Source organism: Aethalodelphis obliquidens, unplaced genomic scaffold (assembly GCF_003676395.1).
Source record: "Aethalodelphis obliquidens isolate GAN/ISIS:26980383/991018 unplaced genomic scaffold, ASM367639v1 scaffold3, whole genome shotgun sequence".
Classification (NCBI taxonomy): Eukaryota; Metazoa; Chordata; class Mammalia; order Artiodactyla; family Delphinidae; genus Aethalodelphis; species Aethalodelphis obliquidens.
Genome location: NW_020837947.1, coordinates 39,269,707 through 39,288,857, shown reverse-complemented (window position 1 = coordinate 39,288,857; position 19,151 = coordinate 39,269,707).

The following is a 19,151-nucleotide window of genomic DNA, read 5'->3' as shown; positions in this document are numbered from 1 at the left end:
CTGTGCCTCAGCTTTCCGAATCAAAAAATTGGATAACAAAAGCACCTATGAAGTAGGATTAATATGAGAATTAAATGAGTTAACATACAGTGCTTGGAACTGGGTCTGGCTCTTAATAAATATTAGCAATATTTTTATTTATATAAAGTGCATCTCCCTGCTGGAATCTAAGAGGCAGAAAGCTGTCTTTATTGTTATTTTATTCTCAGCATGTACTATAATGGCACACAATATATAGGACTGCTAAAAATGGGTTCATCAAACCAAATGTAACTGATAAAATTTGTTGGAATAACAACAAAAAAGAATAAGATTTTGGTTAATAATTATGTATCAATATTGTTTCATTAATTGTAACAAATGTACCACACTAATGCATGATGTTAAAAATAGGGAAAGCTCTGTGTCTGGGCTTGGTATATGTAACTCTTTGTACTATCTGCTCTATTTTTCTGTAAATCTAAAATTATACTAAAAAAATAAAGTCAGTTATGCGGAAAATAAGTAAAGTGAAATAAAGGATTAAAATGAGATTCAGTCTTACTAACTTCATGGTCAAATGGCAAAATGGCTGAATTAAGACAGACTGAACTAAAGGAATTAGGAAAACCTGAAACTGAAGAGTGTCTTGTCTGAACATCCAGGCTCTAGTCAAAAGTGTGATTGTTTAATACCACCAACCGAAAACAATTAAAAGCTCACTTGGGAACAGCAAAAGGCCTAATTTGATAAAGATATGGGCCATGGAAATATTATTGACAACAATATATGTTACAGTTTACATTTTATATTAAGTTGCTTTGCTTGTACATAAGTCTTTCCTAAAATAACAATTGCAACCTTTTAAGAACACTGAGGATATATCTAATAATTAAAAAAAAAAACCCTCCAGACTGAGTTAAAACCAGTAAATGCCAAACTGATTCAAAACTGGCACCCTTAGTAACAGGTGCTTAATACATATTTAGTGAAGGAGTCAAATTGAATAAGGGGATATACAAGGCTGTCTTAGGAATGTTCTTCCTTCAGTGAAATGGGGTCACAGGTAGAATTACTTTGTAAGAAGCACAATTGCACCCCCAAAATTTTTTTCTAGAGGTTTTGATTTAACAAAATTATAAATTCACAGCTCAATCATATATGAGATATGGACTGTTTATAAATATATAAAAAATCATCACAGAAAGATTATTGGAAAGGAGATTAAGTATAGGTAGAATCTGGGGTACAATTTTGATTTTATGATTAACTCATGTAAAGCTTTAATTCTATTCAACATTTCCTAATTTTTAAGTAGAGAAAAACATGACCACCTACTTTCTCCTCCACAAGTATTTTTCCAGAATTGAGGTACTGAATATAAGTTGTTTGTAGTGTTTTAAGAGAAGAATAATGTTTAATTTAAAGTAACTTAATAACCCTTCTTTATTCCTATGCAGACAGAAAACCGTTCAGAAAGATACTCTGGTACCGTTCCCATCATGCTCTTTGCGGAAATATAGCAAACCTATAGGTGTCTATGTAAAGCTTGTGTCCTCAAAAGATCTTGATTTTGATGTGAAGGCAAAGGCAATAAAAGACGTAAAGCAACTAACCTGAGCACCTTCTAAGTGCCTAGCACTGTTCTGGACACGTGGGGATACATCAGGAACAAAATGGATGATAACCCCTGCCCAGTGGCGCTTACCTTTCTTCAGTGAAATAAGCTAGGTTGCATGACCCAGTTTTGTCCTTCAGGTATAGTGTAGTGCCATAAGAAGAGGAAATGTTGGATTGCTAGAAAATGTGTGGTGTTTTTATAACTAAGCTGTATTTAAAAGAAAGAAAAAAATGGAGTAATCTCTCATGTCAAAAGAATAAGTGTTCAAGCAGGGTTAGAATGGCATGACTTGAGATGGGAAGGTGTGTTGGTGGTGTCCTGAACTATTAGTTAATGACCAATATCATTGATCTTGAGAAATGACAAGAAGACTTTTAAAATACTTTCTTTACTCAAGGTTCTTTTCCTTTGGTTTGTATTTCAAAAATTATAAATCTCCCTGCTTCCTGGTAACAACTATCAGCATAGCTCCTAACTGGGCCAAGGCCATTGTACTTCTCTTTGAGAGTGTAACAATGGCATGGTGGAGCTTTGAGCTTAATACAGAGACCCTGTCAATTCCTTTAAAAACTTTTTATAAATTTGTAAGGTCAAAATAATCTACGAGATTATAAATACGCAATGGGTCACTTGTGAAAGGTACCTCTGAGCTTAGAGTCAAAGACTGGTTTTGATCCTCACCTGGCATGACAATTACTAATGGTAAAACCTTGGGCCATGATTTAGCCTGAGTCTCCGTTTCCTCATTTGTGAAATAGGAATAATAATAATGTTAACATTGTTTAAATCATAGGATATTTTAATGAGGATATATATATATATATGTATATGATAATATATCTGGCAATATATATTAATATACCTGAGAATATACATTATCATATATATCATAAAAATTTTGAGTGACAAAATATGTTAAACATATTTGTCTTATAGTCTGTGAAATAAATATAACTGGGTTTTCATATATGATATTTAATTAAATCTAAGATGTCATAAGCTGTAAGTCACACATTATTTTACGTACCACTATAAAAGAAAAAGACATTGTCAATTAAACTAGGACACAAAGTTAAGAGGCATCTTAATTTCAGAGATATTAACATCTGCAAAAAAAGTGCATCTTATTTTAATAGATGGAATGTGGTAAATTACACTGTCCCCTCATTTAACTTATATATGTGTCATTTCAGACTTAACTATTGTCAAAGTAGCATGGTTTTTAATTCTTCAATTTCCATATTCAATTTAAAAGGTATGAATTGAAGAGTAGTATACTGGTGGTCAAGAACCTAGGTTCTGGCGTCACAGACTGAGTTAGAATTTACTTTTCTGCCATTTAATCAGCTACATGATCCTTGCTAAGTAACTATTACTGTTATCATCATCATAATTATTACTGTTATGAACATTCTTTATGATATGAAACAAGTGGCAATCCTTATAGTGACTCATAGTGTTGGGTAGAGAAAATTAATCCTATCCAAGAATATCTGAAAAATTTTCTATTGATCACAAAAGAACTGAGTGAAAATTTACTTGATTCAAGGCAACCACATCTCCATTTCTGGAGAAACAGCTCAGAGCTCTCATGCTGCTGACAGTGGGTCAGAATCTGTTGGATGAAATGTTCATACATACATATGACTACAGTGCGCTAATAAATCATTTCCTCCAAATGGTGCTCCTGTCATCATGTGCATCAGTTAACAGTACAACAGTTCTCAGAAAATATTTGGAAGAAATGTGCACTCTTTTAAAAATATGTTATATTTTATCCAAACCAAACACTGTCATGCTCATTTCAATTTTATTCACAACATGTAAGAATATATTCTATTTTTGCTGGAAGAAAAAATATTCAATTGAATTCAACATATTTTGTCTACTGTGAGCCATAACGTAATATATAAATGATATGTAAATCATTTATCAATAAGTCCAGGATGCAAAAAATATATATTTCATCCTCTTTTTCTTTTCAAATTTATAGAAAGGAGCAGCATCTTGACTCTGTCAACTTGCATACCACATGGGGTCGGTAAATTACTAAAACTCTCTGGGCTTCAAATAAGTCACCCACAGATATGGATTATGCAGATAACAGGAACTCAACAAAAAGTTGTGAGAATCAATAGACAATATAAAAGTGTCTGGTAAGTAATAAATGCTCAAATATACTAGTTGCTATCTCCTCCTCTTAAAATGATGTAGGCTTTATTACGCTTTCATTCTGGATTCTTCAAAGGGCCAAGTCCTTCATTTTGAGACTCCTGGAGATTCACATATGGCAACTCTCGGTGAAAATTTGGTAGCATGAATGAAATACTCTTTTCTACATATTTAAAATATGTTTTCATCATGGACATTGAGGATGCTTGGAAGCAGGATCACTGACCCTTTGTGAAGCCTAAGCTAAATACCACACTCTTCTTAACGCCAAGAAGCAGTTGGGTTTATTAACGCTTGCACAAATGTGTGTATGTATGTAAGGGTGTTCCCTTAGATAAACTTTGCTACTCAATTTGGAAGGCATGGCTGACCCTTAGTTGACCTGCTACATGAGGTACAAATCAACTGGGTAATGGAGGGCCTTTTTGCAATGTCAAAACACAATGCTCATTCAATATTCTCTGGACTGCTCCGGGCATTGTAAAAGCTGTAAGTTTTTAGATCTTTGATCTCTAGCCTCCAGTTCGTCCCTGGTCCCATTTGGCTTTCTGTAAAATTAAGTCTCTCAGTGTGGCTGTCCAGAGTAACCACAAAAGAATGTTTATGCAGTAGGAACAGTTTCTCTGGACAATTTTTCACTGAGGTCAGCGGTGAGTCTCTGGCATCCTGATACTTACAAACTTCTTAGTGTGACAATTTTGGCATCAATTATCCAGAGAGAAGCATTGTCAGTGCAACAGGAATTGGCCCATGTCAAGCTGACAGAGTTACACTGCCAGGTGAGGGGGACTGCTGGTGGATAAGTCTTCTTGCAAGGAAGCCCAATATTCATTTGGCTTCGTCTGATAAAGAAATAAATAACATTTGTGATTCAGGATCATATTGTAACCTTAAAAAGTCTATGAGTAACAAAATTAAGAAACATGATTCCAAGAGTGTCAATATTTTTTTCTCAGCATTCAATTCAACTTTGTTCTTAATTGCACAGACCTCACTGCCTGAGTATGTCACATTCACTTTTTCCTTTCCTTTTTGGATGGCAGCGCATGGAATGCCCTTGTATAAACACAGCTAGGGCATGAGCACAGTTCCACTTCATTTCCTCAACTCTTTGTTTTGCTCTTCCCTCATTCTCCTGTGTCTGCATTCCTTGACAATTGGTGGATTCAGTCAGCATCACGCAAGAAGGTATATAGAGGAATTTATAAAGGCCAATAAATAAATTCAAGCTAAAATAATAATGATAAAAAAGTAGGGGACTTAGTCTGGGTTCTCCAGAAAAACAGAAACAATAAGCTGTATATATAAAGAGAGAGATTTATTTTAAGAAATTGGCTTATGTCATTGTGTAGGCTGGCAAATCTGAAATCTGCAGGGCAAACTGGCAGGCTAGGGACCCAGGAGAGAACTGATATGGCAGTCATGAATCCAAGGGCAGTCTGAAGACATCACTTCCTTCTTTCCTTGGGGACCTGAGTCTTTTTCTCTTAAGGCCTTCAACTGATTGGATGAGAACCACCATCTCAGGAAAAGTAATCTGCTTTACTTAAAGTACACTAATTTAAATGTTAATCACATCAAAAAAGGACCTACACAGCAACATCTAGACCGATGTTAGACCAAACATCTGGGTACCATAGCCTAGCCAAGGTGACATATAAAATTAACCATCATAGTGGGATATTCACTTACAATAACTGAAAGAACATTCAGGCTCTAAATTTTAGTAAACAAAATACATTTTACTAAAAAATGAAAATATAATCGCAAAAGTTTTTAAGTCAGTAAAAAATGAGTATGATATCAGCCAACGCTCTGAGAATATTGCAGGACTCAGGCCAAAAAATTAATATAAATCAAAGTCTCCTACCTTGCTTTTGAATTCTATTTTGGATCATCTCTTAGAGTCATCTTTGAGGCCACTCATGATAATTTGTTTCATATTTTCTTCTAATGAACTTTATGGCTAAAAGTCGTTGTTTTGACTCATGAACATAACAAAAATATGTAAGGATAAAACATACAACTTTCATTTCACATATTCCACATATTACATTCAAAAAACATTTTTTGAGCTAAATATAGCACATACATATTTCAATATAAACGATATACAATTATGTCTAAAGCAGAATTTAAATGAGCTTTGGGAATAAAAGTAAGCACTTTTTTTTTTTTTTTTTTTTTTTTGTGGTATGCGGGCCTCTCACTGTTGTGGCCTCTCCCGTGTGGAGCACAGGCTCCGGACACGCAGGCTCAGCGTGCATGTCTCACGGGCCCAGCCGCTCAGCGGCATGTGGGATCTTCCCGGACCGGGGCACGAACCCACGTCCCCTGCATCGGCAGGCGGACTCTCAACCACTGCGCCACCAGGGAAGCCCAAAAAGTAAGCACTTTTAACTTTATTTCCTGGGCGTGTTATTATCTCAATCCCTAAGAAAAGGGGAGACATCCCAGGAGTTAGCTGAATCCTAATGACTCGTCTAAATAATATCGAAAAAGCTTGGTTTGCTGTTTTGATTCCTGGATTTTCAAAATTGTTTACTTATTAAGCTCTCTTATTTGATTTCTAATAGTTGGATGGAATTATCAAAGATGCAACCAGCTTTCCCAAATGACTGAAATAAGAATCTACCTAGTGGCAGATGACTAGAACAAACTTTTAAAAATCTATCTTGTTTATTTCAATAATAAAAATCTTGAGTTAAAATACCAAAAGTAGGGCTTCCATGGTGGCGCAGTGGTTGAGAGTCCGCCTGCCGATGCAGGGGACACGGGTTCGTGCCCCGGTCTGGGAAGATCCCACATGCCGCGGAGCGGCTAGGCCCGTGAACCATGGCCGCTGAGCCTGCGCGTCCGGAGCCTGTGCTCCGCAACGGGAGAGGCCACAACGGTGAGAGACCCGCGTACCGCAAAACAAAAACCAAAAAAAGTATATTTGACTGGAGGTAGTCAGCAACGAGGAGGTGGAATGAACTTGAACGTGTAAGCAAAGGAGTAGGAGTAGGTGGAGCAAGAAAATGAAGGAAGTGTCAGCAAGCACAGGATGTGTCACACTTCTGACCCTGTTAATTTAAATTGCTAAGCAATTTAAATTATGCAACCCTTATCGTCAAGGCACTTCATAAAAGAAAAGAAAATTAATTACCATAATATTAGGGTGATTTCTATTTTGCTGATGAAGAAACTGATGAGAAACACTAATGGCCTTTCTAAGGCTGCAGTTGAGCTTTGACAAAGCTGGGATTAAAGAAACAGCTCCCTGCCCTGTCTTCACAGGCAATTCTCTCTCTGGATCCTGCAAACCAGCACAAATGAATCATCAAGAACGTTGGCAATCTGGCTGCCACATGGAAATAAGCGAGCCGTCAGGCAGTTGGTGGTTCAGTCTGGGTAATGCACAGCATAAATTCAGCAGCACTGTCTCAGGTTAACCCAGCAGATGAATAAAACCCTGATGGGCACAAAGAGATGTTCAAAATATCTTCAGTGCCACCTCAGAAAAATTCAAAACAAAGTAATGAAAGGAAAGTTGATCTGTTTGCAGCACTGCTCAGGAATTACAGGCTTTCAGTGCTGAAATCTCCCTGAGGAAAGCTGTCAATCCTAAAAAATGCACCCTGTTTTAGGAAGACTGCTTTCTGAGGCAACGTTCTGACTTGAGTTATTTGAGCAGTTGGCTTTACCTTTAGGCATTTTGCTGTTGATTTGCAACATGGAAATTAAATGGTCTTGGGAGCTTCATACACATTCTTGTTTAAGAAAAACTTTGTCTTACAAAGTCATGGATTTTTCTTAAATAGACCAGACAGTTTGTAGCTGTTTGGCCACAGAGATATTTTTTGTGGCTGTGAAAATTTCTGCTAACACAGACACACAAAGGGCACAGGGCCACGTGGTCTTGGCCAAATACACATCTCTTGCCCTCACTTTCTCTGCAGCCCCCAACTCCATACATGGATGGGACATGAATTACATTTCAGTTAGTTCCATTTCCCTTAGAGTCCGAAAAAGTTGAACATTTTGCTTGGCTTCCATCTGAATAAGGTATTTTCAAAGCAACACATACCAGATCTCACATAACTGTCATTTACCCGGACTGCAGAGAGTAAAATTATCCATTAGGCAAATCACAGACACTATTAATATTTCCCTTGTTACTATTTAATGATGATTTTTTAAGAATTTCTGGTCTCCAGAAGAAAGATGGCTGAGGTTACTATAGAAGACAAGGAGAGTGCTCCCTTGTAATCTGTAATATTTTCCTAAATTAACAACCATAAGGATATCAGAAGCAAGTGGGCCTGAGCCACTGTGGTCCTGCTACAGGCTTACGAAATACGTGACCTGTCACATCATGATTTTCCCTCCCCAGCTACACACCCAGTGTCAATGTGCCTTCTCTCAGAGGGCGTATTAAGCACCCATTTTAGTTCTTATTTAGAGAAGTAGATAAAGGAAGGTGGGAAAATATTTATGAAACAACCAAGAAATAGTCCTGCTGATAAGACTTGTTTCTCACTGCCGTTCTTTGTTAGCCAACATGAGACTTTGAGGCTTGTGTTCCTGTCTTTCCATTTAGAGATGCTGACTCTAGTCAGAGTAGGATCTCCCCTGGAGGAAGGCCACTTTGCACAGGCAGCAAGCAGAGTGAAGGGCTGTGGACTCTAGAGTCAGCTGCTTCGCCTGGGGCGCAGGCTGTGGGTGCAAATCACACTGCGTTAATACCCTGTGTTGGTGAATAGAGAAGCTGCAAGAAACAAAGGGAAGGGAAAAACCCACAGGAGTGTAATACCTGCATCCACTGGTACCTGGGCTCATCAAATGTCGGCAGTGTTCATTGAAGGATGCCAGGAAGTACTCGCTGACCAATGTTTTCCATACTGACCCCAAATCAGAGATTTCATTTAGTGTTTCTTGAAGGCCTTTTGGCGTGTGCTAGTCACAAACTAAAATACAAACAGCTATGGGAAGGCGAGGGGGTGCACCTCTTAGGAGGAATTTACATGGCAATGGAAAATGGCCCCCTGTAAGAAGGAAACAAAAATGAGGCTCCCAGAATGACAGAGAGGGGGTAGAAAGAAGTGGTAGAACCCCTAAGATACCATACCTGCTTTTGCCCAGGAAAGCTATGTCCAGAACAAGTGGCAAGCTTTCAACAGATGACAAGAGATTGAGCTATCCATCATCTAGACCAGGTTTTCACTCGCTTAAATGAAAGCCTGAACAATTTCATAGAAGAAACATGGCACTGAAACTGGAAGAAAGAAAAAATACTACAGTGAGAGAGGGTATAATTTTTCACATTTTCATTAATTTGGAAAGATGGAGGCTAATAATGTCTTTATATAGTCTAGAAATAGAAAAGCTCTGAAAAACATTTCAACAGAGATGTCTATCAAAATAATCAACATGGTAGATCTAAATACCAATCCTAAGAGAGCTGATATATTCAGATTGCTCTTAATAGCACCTGCTGATAGGAGGAAGCATGCTGATCTACTCTAAAACCAAGTACACATATAAATATTTAATCCTATAGTAGGTACTTGACCCCTCCTTCAATTTCTATGTGAATTATAATATGAAAATGATACAAATAGGAATTTCAATCTTATATTTCAAGGCCGGATTCAGTGATACTTCATCCTTTACTCTTTCCCATATGTTCTCAACTTGATTGAGTAACTGCTACCTCTGCACTTCTTGACGATCAGCTGTGCCTTTGTTATAGTACTTGTTCAGTTTGTATTATAGTCAGGTGCTTGTATGTTGCCTTCCCCCATCAGACTACAAGTTCTTTGAGGGCAGAGGACTTATTCAACTCCTCTCTCTTTAGTTTCATTGTTTTTAATGCTTTACAACAAATAAGTGCTCAGTAAATAGTTGTCAGATTGAATTTATATATTGAATTTCATCACTTAAAGTAGATAGCATCTAGATCATCTAAAAAATTTTTAAATTACAATCCCTTGGGTTTATGCAGTATGTCTTCTCTAATACCAAACTTGGATTATCTCAACTAATTTCTTTGGGTCTCCATAATAAAAAATAGACTTTGTTCTTCTCAAGCTTAGCTATAGAAACTAAAACACAGCAGTGAAAACCAAAGGTTTCAAAGAAGATTAGTGACAGAAGGGTCAAGTATATGTCACAAACAGTATTCTGGGGCTTCCCTGGTGGCGCAGTGGTTGAGAGTCTGCCTGGTGATGCAGGGGACACAAGTTCGTGCCCCGGTCCAGGAGGATCCCGCATGCCGTGGAGCGGCTGGGTCCATGGGCCATGGCCACTGGGACTGCGCATCCGGAGCCTGTGCTCCGCGGCGGGAGAGGTCACAACGGTGAGAGGCCCGCGTACCGCAAAAACAAACAAACAAAAAAAGAAACAGCATCCTGAAGTCCTTCTCAATGGTGTATACAAAAGCCCGAGTTGAGGTTTACCTAGATGTCTTTAAACGTCTCAGGTCTCACATTCTCTAAATTATTAAGTAGCAAATATGCTACTTGAGTAATAATAGCTCATTGATAATTGATGTTCAACACATATAGTAGTATAAGAAAGTATAAAAGTGCCACTCACCTCTCACTCTTCAGAAGAGCTATAGCTACAGCCATCAGATCTTAAGGGCTAAGGCTCAGAGAGCTACTCAGAACTTTGGGCTAAATTAAGTAGGAAGAAAAGATGGCCAAGAGGAGCATGATTATGGACAACTTTCTTTCCTTATATTTTTTCTTCTAATTTTTTTTTTCTGAAAAACTGTTATTGGCTTCCTTAAGAATTCTTACTTTTGAAAAGTAGATGAAAAAGGGTAATATAAAATGCAACACACTGAACATGACTATTAAACAGAATTTAGATACTGTCAATGCCAATGTTAAACAGCTTAAGTTTTTAGGAAAAAATAAACTTTATAAAAGGTCTAAGGACTGCTTATTTTTGTGGGGTCAACTCCATTCCCCACCTTTTTCTGGTATCATATACTGTTGCTTTATTCCTGGGGTTAGGGCTTTATGTATTTTACTTAGTTATTTAACAAAGAGTATAGTGCTGCATATGAGTGTCAGGCACTGTTCTAAACACTTTACAAAATTAATTCAGTATCTATTAACAACCCCAAAGATAGATGGTATTTTATCTCAGTTTCAGAAAGAATTGAGGCATGAAGAGATTACATAATTTACCCAAGGTTATCCACCTCAAGAAGAATGAAGCTGCGAAATGAGGCATCATTAGTAACTAAGTTTTGTCCTATGAACTCTCACATCCTTCAAGAAGTGTGCTTAACAGAGGCTGATAATTCCTCTACCTCGTTGTGCTGTCTCTCCGCTTAAACACTTACCCTTCTCAGTAGCCAAAAAAAGTGTTATTAATACTTTTAACTTTCAGTCTGACTGCTTGCTCTTTGTCCTTTGTTGATATATATCAAATGAATCAGACTGACACTTCCTAGAAGAAAGTGCTATTTCTGCGTAACTTTCACTATGTCGTGTCCATCCTGTTCATGAAAAAGATAACTTCGTAAACTCATCTGGAGATTAAAAAGGAATTCAACAAACACTTATCAAGCAAGTGTTAGATGTGATGCACTACCATAAGCATGGAAATGACGGCAGACTCCTTGCCCTTCGTGCTAGCACATGCTAATAGATGATATGAGCACAAGGCAGCAAGATAGATGGCTATCCCTTTGCCGTGAAGGGCTGCAACGCTCTCCCCTGAGGTAGCCCAGCGGGAACCTTCGCTTCTGCCGGGAGCCAGCCACTCCCTGAAAGATGGTATTTCAGGCTTGCGAGGCCTGGAATATGTTGCTTAGTGGGAGGCAAGCATCTTGTCTTCTGCTCCCATTTGGCAAGGACACCTCATTATGTAAGACGGCCACTGTTTATCTGCACCATATTTATGGTTTCTACAAGGGTTATTCTAAGGTTTGGCAGATACGAAGGAATATTTTATAAAGCACGGCTTGCAGTGGGCAAGACCTCAAATGAAATTTCTGGAGTATATCTAAAGTACCTTTAGATGATTCATTCTAAGGTGATTTAATGCCTCTCTCCCTACCCCACCCCCCCTCTGTTGGTCATATTCATCAGACTGAGATGAGAAATAAACTCTTTAGGACAGGGTACTATTATTACATTGTCATTCCTAAGTTTAAAAAATCGAAGTACATTCAGTGGCCCCTTGAAACCTAAAGAATATCTATGTTTATCTCATCTTTCGCAAGTATTTCTAAAACGTTGGAGTCAGAGCAGCACTTACTCTTTAAGTCCTCTCTGCATCGCTCAACCTGAATCCCATAATATCATTTTCAACGACTTGTCCTTAACACCCTGATGCTTATGAATGGGAGATTTCATAAAGGTATCTTTGGGGAGATGCGGTGAGGTGCCAAGGGTCTACTAAGAATTAGTTTTTTATTCAAACGTTATTATTTTGTTGTTAGCTTCATTGGACATTTATATCCAACCGTCGCTACATAAATCTGGAAATTAATAAAAGAGAACCTCAACACAAAAGAGCGATCGCTTTACATGTCTTTGTTCTAACGTTGATTTAACATCCCTGAGTATATAAGAACCATTTTATGAGCAGACGGCTTCTATGGTCTATTTCCAGTGCCACCTAGTGTATTTTGTAGTTTAACATACATCTGATTTAGATTGTCTCCACCTGATTAAACATCTTACAAAAAAAAAAAAAAGCAGTGCTCTTCAGTTCCAGTCTAGGAAAGTAAATATTTCCATTTAAAGGGATTGTAGCATATGAAAATAAGTAAGTTTTAGAAGTCCGATCAATTTCTTGGTGCTCTCTGCAAGCTTGTCATAAAATAGAGGTCAGTCTGTCAGAATTTATTAGAAATTGCCAAGCCCTTTAATCTGTGATAAAATAAAGGGACAAAAAGCCAAATTTACTATACACATGTGTGTTTTTGAAAACTGTGCAATAAGTCTTCCATTTTATAAGTAAAATCACAATTTAAATATTTCCAAAAAGCTCCCCTCTTTGGAGAAATAATGTGGTCAACACTCTTGTAAAGAATCACCTTTTGAGGTATCTATCTTGTAAGATTATATTTTAACAGAGTAGATTAAACTTGTAGTACAAAGGTTTATTAATTTGCAATCACTTAAAACAAAGCAATAAACAATAAATGATATGAGTTTGCAACAACACAACGTATCTCTACAAAGTAATTGTTTTCCTTTATGAAAGAAAAAGAAAAAAAGACTGGTGAATATTTGCAGTTGACTCTTCAAGGCACAGTTATCAATAAGCCAAGAAGGCTAGAGGATTATTTTAGGCGGTGTAAGCAAAATCCTGGTTCAAGAGATTGCTTTAGTCTACTAATGCTGTAGACTTGGCATGCTCACAGTCTTGTTTGCATAGCTGTCTCCCCAAATAAAATTATAAATGCTGGGCTTCCCTGGTGGTGCAGTGGTTGAGAGTCTGCCTGCCAATGCAGGGGACACGGGTTTGTGCCCCGGTCCGGGAAGATCCCACATGCCACGGAGTGGCTGGGTCCGTGAGCCATGGCCACTGAGCCTGCGCATCTGGAGCCTGTGCTCCGCAACGGGAGAGGCCACAGCGGTGAGAGGCCCGCATACCGCCAAAAAAAAAAAAAAAAAATTATAAATGCCTTTCACATGTGTGGTGTCTCATGAAAACACTTTCCAACACTTAGTGGAATTGTAAACCTTATTCTCAGCCTGATTTCCTTTTTTTCTCTTTATTGTCCCTCTTCACTCTCAATTTTTCTTCTTATTACATTAGTGTTTTTCTTCTTGTAGGTAAATAAAAGGGAAACATAGGTAGTATCTTAGAATGAAAACAATTCTCAAGAACTGAGTTAGACTAACCTAATGGTAGATGGAACAAAATCTAGTGTCTTGATTTTTGTGTCCTTTCAAAATTTACCCTATTTATATCATAATTTATCTATCTATCTATCTACCTATCTATTTATCTATATCTGCTATTTTAGAAGAATTGTCTTGGTACTTCCCCAGAGGTCCAGTGGTTAAGATTCTGCCTTCCAGTGCAGTGGGCACGGGTTCAATCCCTGGTCGGGGAACTAAGATCTCACATGCCACGCAGTGTGGGAAAAAAAAATTGCTTTATAAGTGCTTTTTTGTTGTTTGTTTTGCACAAACAACTTTAGATCTGATGCAATTTTGTCAAATTCTAAGGTCCTAGCCCAACAAGATCAGTTAACCATTTATTGTATTATGTATACTGCATTTTCTCTTGCCAAGCATTGTACTTGTGAATAGAGATACCAAATCAATATGACATATACTTCACACTTTGTGGGAGCTCAATCTAATGGGAGGTGGAAGTGGAGGTGAGGACAAAAACTATAAATAGATAACTATATCACAATATAGCAATCACACATACAAACATTAATAAAAGGAGTTGGTGGGGATATAAGGCAAACTGACAGCTTATAGATGCACAAGTAATTAAGACATATCAATCAATATTACATGTTCAAGGCAGAAGGAAGGGAATTTTATTTATTTATTTTTTTTGCGGTACGCGGGCCTCTCACTGTTGTGGCCTCTCCGTTGCGGAGCACAGGCTCCGGACGCGCAGGCTCAGCGGCCATGGCTCACGGGCCTAGCCGCTCCGCAGCATGTGGGATCTTCCCGAACCGGGGCATGAACCCATGTCCCTTGCATCGGCAGGCAGACTCTCAACCACTGCGCCACCAGGGAAGCCCGGGAATTTTATATTATGAAAATCCAAAAGCCATTTTGGGTTTCGGTATCCGCAGGAGTCCGGGAACCAACCCCCTGTGGATACTGAGGGGTAGCTGTATTCAGTGTAGGTAAGGCCTTTATTATACATTTATTATAGCCCAGTTTTGGGTTTAACAGCTTAAGTGAGATTTAGAGACTCGAATGAGATGTAAAGAGAAAACAAATATAGGTACATTCAAATATGAGAAAATCTGTTTTGTCAGAAATACTTATCTAAATTGAAGTTATTTGTACTGGAGAAAGGACTAGTACATGAATGAATATATGTAATTTAAAAATATATGGAAATGAATGAATACGTGTAATTTTAAAATATATGAACATGTATATTATAAAAAAACAGTTCTCTTTAATATAATTGCAACAGAGAAAAGAAACCTTTTTAGAAGGGTGCAGAGGAAGTTTATGCTAGTCATTAGGAAAACTGGTACAGTGTGAGAGTTGCGAGTGACTGGAGAAACCCAATAAGAATAATCAAAGGCAAGAAATAGTCCAGGGATTTGCATTCCTCTAATGATTAGTGATGTTGAACATCATTTCATGTGTTTGTTGGCAATCGGTATATCTTCTTTGGAGAAATGTCTATTTAGGTCTTCCACCCATTTTTGGATTGGGTTGTTTTTTTTTTGATATTGAGCTGCATGAGCTGCAAATCAAAACCACAATGATGTATCACCTCACACCGGTCAGAATGGCCATCATCAAAATATCTGCAAACAATAAATGTTGGAGAGGGTGTGGAGAAAAGGGAACCCTCTTGCACTGTCGGTGGGAATGTAAATTGATACAGCCATACAGTATGGAGTTGTAGTTAAAAAACTACAAATAGAAATACCATGTGATCCAGCAAACCCACTACTGGGCATATACCCTGAGAAAACCACAATTCAAAAAGAGTCATGTACCACAATGTTCATGGCAGCACTATTTACAATAGCCTGGACATGGAAGCAACATGTGTCCATTGATAGATGAATGGATAAAGAAGATGTGGGGGCTTCCCTGGTGGCACAGTTGTTGAGAGTCCGCCTGCTGATGCAGGGGACACGAGTTCGTGCCCCGGTCCGGGAGGATCCCACATGCAGTGGAGCGGCTGGGCCCGTGAGCCATGGCCTCTGAGCCTGCGCGTACGGAGCCTGTGTTCTGCAACGGGAGAGGCCACAACAGGGAGAGGCCCGTGTACCGCAAAAAAAAAAAAAAAAAAAAGATGTGACACATATATACAATGGAATATTACTCGACCATAAAAAGAAATGAAATTGAGTTATTTGTAGAGAGTTGGATGGACCTAGAGTCTGTCATACAGAGTGAAGTAAATCAGAAAGAGAAAAACAAATACAATATGCTAACACATATATATGGAATCTAAAAAAAAATGGTTCTGATGAACCCAAGGGCAGGAGAGGAATAAGGACGCAGACATAGAGAATGAACTTGAGGACATGGGGAGGGGGAAGGGTAAAGCTGGGACAAAGTGAGAGAGTGGCATTGACATATATACACTACCAAATGTAAAATAGATAGCTAGTGGGAAGCAGCTGCATAGCACAGGGAGATCAACTCCGTGCTTTGTGACCACATAGAGGGGTGGGATAGGGAGGGTGGGAGGGAGACACAAGAGGGGATATGGGGATATGTGTATATGTATAGCTGATTCACTTTGTTATAAGCAGAAACTAGCGCAACATTGTAAAGCAGTTATACTCCAATAAAGATGTTAAACCCAAAAAAAAAAAAAAAAAGAAAGAAAGAAATAGTCCAGGGAGAAAAGGCTAAAATAACAACACTGTTTCAGCTGGAGGAGAGAAAGCTACATTTTGGTTCACATGACTAAAGAGACCTGAGGACAGCTCATCTATTGCCCTGTCCCTTCCTCCCTGCCAATTCCAGTGTTACTATAATATAAATATAATGAAACAATTCTGTGCTGAGTCCAGATGTATCCCATTTAGACAGAATGACTTAAGGATTCCATGTTCCGTATTTTCCCCAATGACAGAAAAGTGGGAGCTGGGGCTGAGGAAAGCAGTTTCGTTTGAGCTTTAGGGAGACATTCAGTGTGTCTCGGTGATGATGAAGTTATAGTTCTGTCCATATGTTTTCTCTTTTTATACCAGACCTGGGAGGGATGGGGCAGACTAGGGAGGCCTGGCGGTGGTTGAGCAGGAAAGTGGGTTACTCTTGATGTTCCTAAATTCTTTCAATTCCTCATTGGCTCTTTTCCCACAGCAAGGGATTAGCCTGGCTTATGTTGAGAAAATAGCAGGTCTCGGAAGAGGATGTGTCCTTACTTAAAACGGACTCAATAAAAGTTTTTTGGATTTATGAAAAATGAAATATTTTGGTAATGGGTAGTCATTTTCCACATCTCAAGAGACAGAAAACACTAAGTCTACTGAAGAAAGTTATGTAATGTCAGATGAGAACTTTCTATGTCTGAGGACTGTGAGAAAACAGGAATAAATTTATGAGATATTGTAAAATCTATTTTTCAAGAAACATGAATGATTAAAATAAAAGAAAAATCTACTTAAGATGCTATAAATCGGTCCTCATACAAATTACTTACAAATTACTGAAGCTTGCTGAGTAATGTCAATGCTCTAAGTGGGGCTGGGTCCAAGATGGTGGCAAACTGGAGACCCCCCTGCCCCATCTTACAGAGTTGGATGGAGATCACTCAGCATCTGGGTTTGGGGCCCTGAAGGAATGCTGGCTCAGGAAACTGAAACCTGAAATGTGAAGCCTGTAAATCTGAATTTTTATTTGAAATTCGGATTAAAAAATAAAATTAAAATAAAAACCCGAAGTGGGTCAAGCTAAAGGTGTTTGCTGGGGTCAAGTCTAGTTTGTGAAGCTACCCATTTGTGATTTCTGGTGAAGACTGAGTAGTACCTGGTCCCTCATAAGTTTTGCAGCCAGATATGTTTCCACAATCAACAACTCTCTAAAGTTGTCAATATCTTTACAAGTCATTAGCACTAGGGTTTTTTTTCCTCTTGTGATTGAACTATGCTGGGGAAGAAAGGGAAGAGAAGTTTGGTACCAGCTTTCTCAGAGCTGGACCAGTTCTCCTTCACAGGTGTAGAAATCCTGGGGGGAAGGTGAGCAACTGGGGTCCTAACACCGGGGAGTGAACTGAGTCCTACCTTAGAAAAATACCTGGAGAAAGTCCTGACTGCAGTCAGGTGGTTGGATTAAATGGCTCCTTAGTTCTCATTCCAGGCTTTGATTACATGGCTCTGAGCCATTTCTGGTGATATCTTTATTCTCTCTCATTATAAATATTGTCTCCTACCTTTAGAAAAGCTTTTCTTCTGCGTTTAAAAAAGAATTACTCTTTCTTCCCCCCAAAAGCCTCTAAAAGTGAATACAAAGAAACTTGCAACTCCTCCTAAATGGACAAGCCCAGCATGTTTTGTCTATGGAGTTTTAAAATCATTGGATTGACTAACATTCCAGAATAATGCAAGTCTCCACCACTAAAGGTTTGATTCATACCTAAAATGTTGCCATTATTTGGGGTAATGACATATAATTAAGCCTGCCGACTATGTCTCATGCTTTTCTATCAGTGATTCATGGCTGTTGTCAAAAAGCAGCTGCATATCAGAGCTTTTTTTGTGAAAGTCCTTGTTTGAAATACCCAACAAACAGGGTTTTCTTGATTTAACAGCTTATGCAGGTAGTTCATGTGCTTTTGTAAAAACCTGAGCTGATGCCAGCTTCCATTTATATCCACTGCAACTTTTTTTTTTCTCTAGAGATGCTTATGATGTTACCATAAAATGTAAGTAATAAAAAGAAAAAGATAAGGTTGGTTTAACAGGAAACACATTCATTACTGTGTATTTCACAACGCAACACTGTAGAAGAATTCAGGTTGTGGGATCTAAGATTGCTCTCCCCCATGGATTTATATCGTATCCTAACAGGTTCTCTCACACTTCAGAAGAAGACAGATATGTAGAGTGACTTGCTGCAGAGGAGGTGATCTTCTTATAGCATGTGCCAGTTTCTCCTCACATAAACAGCTAAAATAACGGATGTCTGTTCCTTGGGTAGCAAAGCCAACTCATCAGATTAGTAGGAGTCAAAAACCAAAGCAAAATCCAGTGTCCTCTCCTTTCTGTGGCAGCAGCTGAGCTTCTAGAGGGGACAATAAACCAGAGGACTTGTTCCATAGAGAAAGGGTTTACTAGCTTCGATCCCTGGTGTTCAGTAAAAAGAAATGTATATACAGTTCAGGTAACACAGACACTTTAAAAAGAGTAACTTGACTCTTCACAATTTAATGTAGTGGCATAGAGTGGGGAAAAAAAAGGAAAATAATTTTGAGTTTTTCAAAAGGAATTATTCAACTTCCAAAAGTACTTTCTGACTGCTCAAAATATATCTCACAAAACACAGCTGCTTTTCAAAATTACTGTCAGGGGCAAGACAGAGGTGTTGGTTTTCCTAGATCTAGAGGTAGAAAGTAAAAAGGGAAAGAGTAGGAACTCACTTGGTTTTTCACTTGAGGGGAAAAAAAAAAAAGAGTTCGATCATGAAAGAGGGATCTGTTTTCCCCAGACCCTTGTAATTTCTCTCAGCTTTGGCTTGATTTTTATAATGAA